The sequence below is a fragment of the Vulpes lagopus genome, chromosome 6 (assembly GCF_018345385.1).
Source record: "Vulpes lagopus strain Blue_001 chromosome 6, ASM1834538v1, whole genome shotgun sequence".
Taxonomy (NCBI): Eukaryota; Metazoa; Chordata; class Mammalia; order Carnivora; family Canidae; genus Vulpes; species Vulpes lagopus.
Genome location: NC_054829.1, coordinates 121,319,702 through 121,328,965, shown reverse-complemented (window position 1 = coordinate 121,328,965; position 9,264 = coordinate 121,319,702).

The following is a 9,264-nucleotide window of genomic DNA, read 5'->3' as shown; positions in this document are numbered from 1 at the left end:
TTATTTATGAAAAAGAGAGAGAGGCAGAGGGAGAAGCAGCCTGCGGGACTCCATCCCGGGTCTCCAGGATTGCGCTCTGGGCCAAAGGCAGGCGCCAAACCGCTGAGCCACCGAGGGATCCCCCTCATTACTGTCTTTTTTTTTTTTAAATAATAAATTTATTTTTTATTGTGTTCAATTTACCAACATACAGAATAACACCCAGTGCTCATCCCGTCAAGTGCCCACCTCAGTGCCCGTCACCCATTCACCCCCACCCCCCGCCTTCCTCCCCTCATTACTGTCTTAAACACCCTTTACACTTGTGCGTTTACTCCTTAGATTTTAATAATATATGTATGTAACGAGTGTGTTTGGTGCTTTAAGAAATTGAACTCTATTCCTTTTTTTTTTTTTTCTATTCTTTATTTTGGTGAATTGCTGTTACTTGAGTCATTTGTATTAGCAACTTACATTTAAGAGATCTCACACACTTCGTGCAATGTATTGATCAAAGGAAACATCTATAAGGTTGGAATAATCCATTTTTTGCAGATGAGAAGATGGTGATACTTATTAAGGATTTATAACAAACTACACCACAAACTTAGATCTTTTTTAAAGACTTATTTATTTGAGATGGAGTGGGGTGCAGAGGGAGAGAGAGGGACTTTCAAGCAGACTCCCCACTGAGTGGGGAGCCACAGGTGGGCTCCATCTCAGGACCCTGAGATCATGACCTGAGCTGAAATTAAGAATTGGATGCTTAACCAGATGAGCTGCCCAGGTCTTCTGTTTCTAAATAGGAAGCTTTCTTCTTCTACCTTAGTGGGTATATTAAGTTTACTTAAGTTGGTGTACCTGCAAGTTTGTAAGAGACTTGAGAGAAAAGTCAAAATTTCCCCTTCATTTGTAGAAATCCCCTTCATTTGTAGAAATCTTAATCTACCTTAAAGATTATATGTTATAATGCTTGAGCATTTGGTTCCAGAGTCCAGTATTCCAATTAGACTTGCTTTTGCTGTTAAATTTTCAGAAATTCACTATCAATGTGGGTTTTTTGGGGGATATCCTTTGTTCCATTAATATCAGGTATTATATTGACTTGTTAAAAAACACAATTTTTCTTCTTTTGTTGTTTATTTTAATTCCAGTACAGTTAACATACAGTGTTAAATTATTTTCACTTATCATATTTTCATTTAAGTTATTTTCAGGTGTACAATATAGTGATTCAACAGTTCAATAATTCACTATCAATGTGGGTTTTTTGGGGGGATATCCTTTGTTCCATTAATATCAGGTATTATATTGACTTGTTAAAAAACACAATTTTTCTTCTTTTGTTGTTTATTTTAATTCCAGTACAGTTAACATACAGTGTTAAATTATTTTCACTTATCATATTTTCATTTAAGTTATTTTCAGGTGTACAATATAGTGATTCAACAGTTCCATACATCACCCAGTACTCAACACAACATCGCCTACTTTAACAATAATCCTCACCCTCCTCCCTTCTGGTAACTATCAGCTTATTCTCTATAGTTAAGAGTCTGTCTCTTGGTTTGCCTTTATCTTTTTTCCTGTTGATCATGTTTTGTTTGTTAAGCTCCACATGTAAGTGAAATCATATGATATGTCTTTCTCTAACTTATTTCACTTAGCATTATACTCTCTAGCTCCATCATGTTGCAAATGGCAAGATTTCACTCTTTTTATGACTGAATAATATACTCCATTGTGTATAATAACCACTGCCGCTTTATCCCTTCATCAATTAAAGGACACCAGTGCTGCTTCCATAATTTGGCTATTGTATATAATGCTGCTATAAAATTGGGGTGCATATACCCCTGGTATTTATAGCAGCAATAGTATTTTTGTATTTTTTGGTGGGGGTAAATACCCAGTAATGCTATTACTAGATCATACGGTAGCTCTATTTTTAACTTTTTTTAAAAAAAAAAATTTATTTATTCATGAGAGACACAGAGAGAGAGAGAGAGGCAGAGGGAGAAGCAGGCTCCATGCAGGGAGTCCGATGTGGGACTGGATCCTGGGACTCTAGGATCACGCTCTGGGCAGAAGGCAGGCACCCCAACCACTGAGCCACCCAGATATCCTTATTTTTAACTTCCTAAGGAACCTCCATACAGTTCCCCAGAGTGGCTGTGCCAGTTTGCATTCCAACCAACAGTTCAAGGGGTTTCCTTTTTTCTCCACATCCTTGCCAACACATTGTTTCTTGTATTGTTGATGTTATCCATTCTGACAGGTGTGAGGTAATATCTCATTGTAGTTTTGATATGTATTTCCCTTGACGATAAGTGATGATGAACATCTTTTCATGTGTCTGTTGGCTATTTGTATGTATTCTTTGGAGAAATGTCTGTTCATGTCTCTGCCCATTTTTTAATTGGATTATTCATTTTTGGGGTGTTGAGATTTATCAGTTCTTTATATATTTTGGATACTAACTCTTTATCAGGTATGTCAGTTGCAAATATTTTCTGTAGATTTTCTTCTATTTTTGTTGATTGTTTCCTTTGCTGAACAGAAGCTTTTTCTTTGGATATAGTCCCAGTAGTTTATTTTTGCTTTTGTTTTCCTTTCCTCAGGAGACATATCTAGAATAATGTTGCTACAGTCAATATAAGAGACATAACTGCCTATGTTCTCTTCTAGGATTTAATTTTTTTTTTTTTTTTATGATAGTCACAGAGAGAGAGAGAGAGAGAGGCAGAGACACAGGCGGAGGAAGGAGCAGGCTCCATGCACCGGGAGCCTGATGTGGGATTCGATCCCGGGTCTCCAGGATCGCGCCCTGGGCCAAAGGCAGGCGCCAAACCGCTGCGCCACCCAGGGATCCCTCTTCTAGGATTTTTATGGTTTCAGGTCCCACATTTAGTTCTTTAATCCATTTTGAGTTTATTTTTGTGAATGGTATTAGAAAGTGGTCTAGTTTTATTCTTGTGCGAATGGCTGACTAGTTTAACATCATTTATTGAAGAGACTGTCTTTTTCTCATTGGATATTCTTTGCTACTATGTTGAAGATTAGTTGACCATATAATTGGGCTCATTTTTGGGTTTTCTATTCTATTCTTTTGGTTTATGTATCTTTTTGTGTCAGAATGGTACTGCTTTGATTACTGCAGCTTTGTCATACATCTTGAAGCCTGAAATTGTGATGCCTCCAGGTTTGCTTTTCTTTTTCAAGGTTGGTTTGGCTATTTGGGATGTTTTGTGGTTCCACACAAATTTCATGATAGTTTGTTCTAGGTGTGTGAAAAATGCTGTTGGTATTTTTATGGGAATTGGATTAAATGTGTAGATTGTTTTGAATAATATAGGTATTTTAACAATATTCTTTCAATTCATGAGTATGGAATGCCTTTCCTTTTCTTTGTGTCAGAGACAATTTTTCCAGAGTGGTTTTAGGTTCAAAGCAAAATTAAGTGGAAGGTACAGAGATTTCCCATATACTCTCTACTCCTCCTCATGCATATTTTATCCTATTATCAATATCACTCACCAGAATGGTACATCCTTAACAAGTGTGAACCTTCATGGACCCATCATAATTACCCAGAGTCCATAGTTTATCTCAGGTTCACTATTGGTATTGTATGTTCTGTAGATTTGGACAAACGTATGAAGACATATATGTCATTACAATTTCAGAATATTTTCACTGCCCTAAAAGTTCTCTGTGCTTCTTGAAAGTTCTCTGTGCTTCTTCTTCTTCTTCTTCTTCTTTTTTTTTTTTTTTTATTAATGATAGTCACACACAGAGAGAGAGAGAGAGAGGCAGAGACACAGGCAGAGGGAGAAGCAGGCTCCATGCACCGGGAGCCAGATGTGGGATTCGATCCCGGGTCTCCAGGATCACGCCCTGGGCCAAAGGCAGGCGCTAAACCGCTGCGCCACCCAGGGATCCCCCTCTGTACTTCTTCTATTCACTGCACCCTCCCAACCCATTAGCAACCACTGATCTTTTATTGTCTTCATAGTTTGAATTTCTAAAATGTTGAATAATTGGAATTACACGATTTTCATATTGGCTTCTTTCACTTAGTAATATGCATTTAAGTTTCCTCCCATGTCTTTTCATGGCTTGATAGCTCACTTGTTTTTAGCACTGAATAATATTTCATTGTCTGGATATATTACAATTTATTTAACCATTCACCTATTGAAGGACATTTTAGTTGCTTTCAATTTTTGGTAATTTTGAATAAAGCTGCTATAAATATCCACTTCCAGGATTGTCTGTGAACATAAGCTTTTAATTCCTTTGGGTAATTACAAAAAAGCACATTTTCTGGACTGAATGCTAAGGTATGCTTAATTCTATAAGAAACTGCCAAACTGTCTTCGAAATGATTTTTTACATTCTCATCTTCAGTGAATGAGTGTTCCTATTTCCATATCCTAACCAACATTTGGTGTCAGTGTTGTAGAGTTTAGCCATCCTATTGGGTGTATGGTGTTATCTTGTTTTAATTTTCATTTTCTTGAAGACATATGATGTAGGATATCTTTTTATATGCTTATTTGCCATCTGTATATCTTCTTTGGAGAGGTGTCTGTTGAGGTGTTTGGCCATTTTTTAATCAAGTTATTTCTTATTGTTAAGTTTTAAGAGTTCTTTGTATTTTGGATAGCAGTCTTTTAACAATGTTTCTTTTGCAGCATTTTCTCCTAATATGTGACTTCTCATTCTCTTGAAATTTTCTTTTACAGAGGAGGTTTTTTTACTTTAATGAAGTCCAGTTTGTCTATTTCTTAATGGATTATGCCTTTGGTGTTGTATCTAAAGAGTGATCACCATACTCAAGGTGATCTAAGCTCTCTCTTATGTTATCTGCTAGGAGTTCTATAGTTTTAGTTTTTATTTTTATGTTTATGATCCATTTTAAGTTAATTTTTGTGAAGATCATAAAGTCTAGATTCTTTTTTTTTTTTTTTTGCACTTGGATATCCAGCTGTTCTAGCACTATTTGTTGAAAAGACTTACTTTCTTTTGTATGGCCTTTGCTCCTTTGTCAACAATCAGTTGACTATATTTAGGTGGGTCTATTTCTGGGCTCTATGTTCTTTTCCATTGATCTGCTTGTGTGTTCTTTCAAAAACAGCACATTGTCTTGATTACATTAGCTTCATAGTAACTCTTGATATCAGGCAGTATCTAACTTCCAACTTTGTTTTTCTCTTTCAGTATTGTGTTGGCTGTTCTGGGTTTTTTGCCTCTCCATATAAATTTTAGAATTTTTGGTTTTAAATTTTATTCATTTTTAATTTAGTATAAATTATTAATTTAGTATAATTAACACAACATTATGTGTTAATATCAGTTATGTAACATAGTGATTCAACAACTCTATACATTGTGCTATGTTCACCAGAAGTGTAGTTGCTGTCTGCCACCATACAATGCTATTATATTATTGGCGTATTCCTTATGCTATACCTACCTTTTAACTTATTAACCTATTGACTTATTAAGCTCATATTTCTAACCCTGTATCTTCTGTATCTTAGAAGATAACCCTGTATCTTCTAAGCTCATATTTCTAACCCTGTATCTTCTATTCCCCTTCACCATTTTGCACATCTCCCAGCCAGCAACCATCAATTTGTTCTCTATATTTATATGTCTGATTCTGCTTTTGGTTTGTTTATTCATTTTGGTCTTTTGATCCCACATTTAAATGAAATTGTGTGCTGTTTGTCTTTCTCTAATTTCACTTAGCATAATACTTTCTGTGACTATCCATGTTATTGCAAATGACAAGATCTCATCCTTTTTTATTGTGTGTGTGTGTGTGTGTGTATTCTTTATCCATCTATTGATGGACACTGGGTTCCTTTCATATCTTGACTATTGTAAATAATGCTGCAGTAAACATAGAGGTACATATATCTTTTCAAAGTAGTGTTTTGTTTTTCTTTAGATAAATACACAGTGGTGGGATTAGTGGATTATATACTATTTCTTTTCTTTTTTTTAAAGCTTTATTTTTTAAAAAGGGATTTATTTATTTGAGAGAGCGCAAGAGAGAGCACTGTATATTAGTGGGGGAAGGGACAGAGGGAGAGGGAGAGAGAATCCTACACAAGCTTCATGCTGGGAGGCTTGATCCTGATGCAGGGCTTGATCTCACATCCTTGAGATGACGATTTGAGCTGAAATCAAAAGTTGAATGCTTAACCGACAGAGCCATGCAGGCACCCCTGGATCATATACTATTTCTATTTTTAATTTTTTGAGGAACCTCCACGCTTTTTTCCACAGTGGCTGTACCAATTTACATTCCCACCAACAGTGTGCCAGTGCTCCTTTTTCTCCACATCCTTGCCAACATTTGTTATTTCTTGTCTTTTTGACTCTAGCTCTTGTGCTGGGTGTAAGGTAGTATCTCACTGATTTACTTATTCCTGATGATTACTAGTGTTGAGACTCTTCATGTGTGTTTTGGCCATCTGGATGTCTTCTTTATAAAAATATCTATTCAGGTCCTCTGCCCATTTTTAATTGGATTATTTTTGTGTGTGTTGAGTTGTGTAAGTTCCTCATATATTTTGAATATTAATCCCTTGTCAAATATATCTTTTGCAAATATCTTCTCCCATTCAGTAGGTTACCTTTTTGTTTTGTTGATGGTTTCCTTTGTTGTGCAAAAGATCTGTAGTTTGGCATAGTCCCAATAGTTTATTTTTGCTTTTGTTTCTTGTCTTTGGAGACATATCCAGAAAAATGTTTCTTTGGCTGATGTCAGCTGCCTATATTCTCTTCTAGGAATTTTATGGTTTCAGGTCTCATATTTAGGTCTTTAATCCATTTTGAGTTTATTTTTGTGTATAGTGTAAGAAAGAGTTCCAGTTTAATTCTTTTGTATGTGACTCTCCAGTTTCTCAGCACTATTTATTGAAGACTCTGTTTTCTCCCCTTTGGATATTTTTCCTTCCTTTGTCCATAGATCAATTGACTATATAAGTGTGGATATATTTCTGGATTCTCTGTTCTCTTGCATTGATGTATGTGTCTGTTTTTGTGCCGGTACCATATTGTTTTGATATCTTTGTAATATCTCTTGAAATCTAGAATTGTGATGTTTCTAGCTTTTTTCTTCTTTCTCAAGATTGCTTTGGATATTTGGGGTCATTGGTGGTTCCATACAAATTTTAGTGTTATTTGTTCTAATTCTGTGAAAAATTCTATTGGTATTTCAGTAAGGATTGCATTGATTCTGTAAATTGCTTTAGGTATATGGACATTTTGGCAATATATTTTTTTAAAGATTTTATTTATTTATTCATGAGAGACACAGAGACAGAGAGAGAGGCAGAGACACAGGCAGATGGAGAAGCAGGCTCCATGGAGCCCAGGGAGCCCGATGTGGGACTCCATCCTGGGACTCCAGGATCACACCCTGGGCTGAAGGCAGGCACTAAACTGCTGAGCCATCCAGGGATCCCAATATTAGTTTTTCTAATATTAGTTTTTCTGATCTATGAGCATAGAATATCTTTTCATTTATTTGTGCTGTCTTCAATTTGTTGCATCAGCATTTTACAATTTTTAGGGTAAAAGTCTTCCACTTCTGTGGTTAATTTATTCCTAGGTGCTTTATTCTTTTTGGTGCGATTGTAAATGGGACTGTTTTCTTAATTTCTCTCTGTGCTACTGTGTAGTGCATAGAAATGCAACTGATTTCTGCGTCTTGATTTTGTATCCTGCAGGTTTACTGGATTCACTTATTCCAAGAGTTTTTTGGTAGTTTTTACGGTCTTCTACATAAAGTTTCTTGTCATCTGCAGATAGTGGCAATTTAAATTCTTCCATACCAATATGGTTGCCTCTTCTTTTCCTTGTCTGATGGCTATGGCTGGGACTTTCAGTACTATGGAGAATGAAAGTGGGAAGAAAATGCACATCTTTATCTTGTTCCTGATCTTAGAGGAAAATCTTTCAGGTATGTTTTTTTACCCTTGAGTATGATGTTAGCTGTGGGTTTTTCGTATATGGCCTTTATTATGTTGAAGTATGTTCCATCAAAATCCATTTTGTTGAGGCTTATTATAATGAATGGGCATTGAATTTTGGTCAGATGTTTTTTCTGCATCTATTGAGATGATAACATGATTTTTTTTATCCTTCATTTTGTCAGTATCACATTGATTGATTTGTGAATATTAAACCATCCTTTCAGCCAAGGAATAAATCTCATATGAACATTGTGACTGATCCTTTTAGTGTATTGTTGAATATGGCTTGGTAACATTTTTTGAGGATTTTTACATCTATGTTTATCAAAGACATTGGCCTGACGTTTTCTTTTTTTGTGGTGTCTTAGTATCAGGATAATGCTAGTCTCATAGAATATGTTTGGAAGCTTTTCTTCCTCTTTTATTTTTTAGAATTATTTGAGAAGAATAGGTATTGAATCTTCTTTAAAATGTATGGTAAAATTTACTTGTGAATCCATCTGGTCGTGGGACTTTTATTTTTTGGTAATTTTTAAATTACTGCTTCAATTTCATTACTTGTAATTGGTCTATTCAGATTTTCTATTTCTTCCTGGTTCAGTCTTGGAATATTTTTTGTTTCTAGAAATTATCAATTTCTTCCAGGTTGTCCAGTTTATTGGAATATTATTTTTCATAATATTCTCTTATAATCCTTTGTATTCATGTGGTATGTTATTACTTCTTATCTCCATTTCTGATTTTATTTATTTTTATCCTTTCTCTCTTTTTCTTGATGAGTCTGGCTATGGGTTTGTCAATTTTGTTTATATTTTCAAAGAGCTGGTTCTTGGATTCATTTTTTTTCTTTTTTTTTAAGTCTCTATGTAATTTATTTCTGCTTTGATCTTTATTATTTCATTTCTTTTACAGACCTTGCGCTTTGTTTGTTCTTTTTTTTTTCTAGTTCATTTAGGTGTAAGATTAGATTGTTTGAGTTTTATGTTGTTTCTTGAATTAGGTTTGTTTGCTTATGTGCTACCCCTTAGAACTGTTTTCTCTGTGTCCCAGAGATTTTGGATGGTTGTGTTTTCATTTTCACGTGTATTTATTTATTTTAGTTTCTTCCTTGATGTCTTTATTGACCCATTGGTTGTTTAGTATCATGTTTAGTCTTTGTATGTTTGTGTGCTTTCCAGTTTTTTTCTTGTGATTCATTTTTCATTTCCTAATGTTGTCGTTGGAAAAGATGCATGATATGATTTTAGTCTTAAGTTTATTGAGACTTGTTTTGTGGCCTAACATGTGATCT